At 41.5% G+C, this 2,364-nt stretch overlaps 1 non-coding gene across 1 annotated transcript; it reads right to left on the bottom strand.

Moving 5' to 3' along the window:
* Window positions 1-430: 430 nt before the first annotated feature.
* Window positions 431-537, bottom strand: LOC113000310 (small nucleolar RNA R71). The gene has a single exon (XR_003265600.1). It is a non-coding gene; the product is annotated as a small nucleolar RNA R71 (small nucleolar RNA).
* Window positions 538-2,364: the final 1,827 nt, after the last annotated feature.

Below are 2,364 nucleotides of genomic sequence, written 5' to 3'. Positions count from 1 at the left end.
TGATTTGGAGCATTATAATTTTGAGCATTCTGATTTTGAACATTCTGAGAACATGGCACAACCTCCACCCCGTGAGAGGACTCTAAGGGAAATGGCTGCACTTGATTTCACCTACGAAAGCTTGTGCATCCAATACCCTGATGAGGATGTCCCATATGTTCTTAAAACTGGACTGATTCATTTGCTTCCAAAGTTTCATGGCCTTGCAGGTGAAGACCCGCACAAACATTTGAAGGAATTTCATATTGTCTGCTCCACCATGAAACCCCCAGATGTCCAAGAGGATCATATATTTCTGAAGGATTTTCCTCATTCTTTGGAGGGAGTGGCAAAGGACTGGTTGTATTACCTTGCTCCACGGTCCATCACGAGCTGGGATGACCTTAAGAGAGTATTCTTAGAAAAAAATTTCCCTGTTTCTAGGACCACAACCATCAGGAAGGATATCTCAGGTATTAGACAACTCAGTGGAGAGAGCCTGTATGAGTACTGGGAGAGATTTAAAAAACTATGTGCCAGTTGCCCTCACCATCAGATTTCGGAGTAGCTTCTTCTCCAATATTTTTATGAAGGACTCAGTAATATGGAGAGAAGTATGATAGATGATGCCAATGGTGGAGCCCTTGGAAACATGACTCCTGCTGAAGCCAGAAATTTAATTGAAAAGATGGCTTCCAACTCCCAGCAGTTTAACGCCAGAAATGATGCCATAGTCATTAGAGGAGTGCATGAGGTAGCTACAAACTCAGCTGCATCATCTGAGACTAAGAAGCTTGAAGGCAAACTAGATGCATTGGTTAACTTGGTAACCCAGCTGGCCTTGAATCAGAAATCTGTATCTGTTGCAAGGGTCTGTGGTTTGTGCTCCTCTGCTGACCACCATACAGACCTTTGCCCTTCCATGCAGCAACCTTGAGCAATTGAGCAACCCGAAGCTTATGCTGCAAATATTTACAATAGACCTCCTCAACCTCAACAGCAAAATCAACCACAGCAGAACAATTATGACCTCTCCAACAACAAATACAACCCTGGATGGAGGAATCACCCTAATCAAAGATGGTCCAGCCCTCAGCAACAACAACAGTAGCCTGCTCCTTCCTTCCAAAATGCTGCTGGCCCAAGTAGACCATACATTCCTCCACCAATCCAACAACAACAACAGCCCCAGAAACAACCAACAGTTGAGGCCCCTCCACAACCTTCCCTCGAAGAACTTTTGAGGCAAATGACTATGCAGAACATGCAGTTTCAACAAGAGACCAGAGCTTCCATTCAGAGCTTGACTAATCAGATGGGACAATTAGCTACACAATTGAATCAACAACAGTCCCATAATTCTGACAAGCTACCTTCTCAAGCTGTCCAAAATCCCAAAAATGTCAGTGCCATTTCATTGAGGTCGGGAAAGCAGTGCAAGGACCTCAACCCGTAGCACCTTCCTCATCTGCAAATGAACTTGCCAAACTTCACTCTACTCCAGAAAAAGGTGATGACAAAAATTTACCTAACAATTTTTGTGCAGGTGAATCTTCTTCCACAGGTAATTCTGATTTGCAGAAGCAGCACATTCCCCCTCTTCCATTCCCTCCAAGAGCAGTTTCCAACAAAAAAATGGAAGAGGCAGAAAAAGAGATCTTGGAAACATTTAGAAAAGTAGAGGTAAATATACCTCTGCTGGATGCAATTAAGCAAATTCCAAGATATGCTAAATTCTTGAAGGAGCTGTGCACTAATAAGCGGAAGCTTAAAGGAAGTGAACAAATTAGCATGGGCAGAAATGTCTCCGCATTGATTGGTAAATCTGTTCCCCAAATTCCGGAAAAATGTAAAGATCCAGGTACATTCAGCATACCTTGTATTATAGGGAATAGTAAGTTTGACAATGCCATGCTAGATTTAGGAGCTTCTGTTAGTGTAATGCCTCTTTCTATTTTTAATTCTCTATCTCTAGGTCCCTTGCAGTCAACTGATGTGGTAATTCATTTAGCTAATAGAAGTGTTGCCTATCCTGTTGGTTTCATAGAAGATGTCTTAGTTAGAGTTGGTGAACTGATTTTCCCTGTTGATTTTTATATTTTGAATATGGAAGATGGATTTTCTCAAGGATCAGTTCCCATCATTCTAGGCAGACCCTTTATGAAAACTGCTAGAACTAAGATAGATGTTTATGCAAGCACACTATCCATGGAGTTTGGTGATATAACTATTCATTTTAACATTCTGGATGCTATGAAATACCCATCTGAAGATCTTTCTGTATTTCGTGCTGAAATAATTGACCATGTTGTTGATGAATACATGACTAATCTTCACTCTAATCTGCATGCCTCTCACTCTTCATGCATTGAGTCTAAAATTGTA

The sequence above is a fragment of the Glycine max genome, chromosome 18 (assembly GCF_000004515.6).
Source record: "Glycine max cultivar Williams 82 chromosome 18, Glycine_max_v4.0, whole genome shotgun sequence".
NCBI lineage: Eukaryota > Viridiplantae > Streptophyta > Magnoliopsida > Fabales > Fabaceae > Glycine > Glycine max.
Note: the sequence above shows the minus strand (reverse complement) of the source record. Positions and strands in the feature narration are given on the sequence as shown.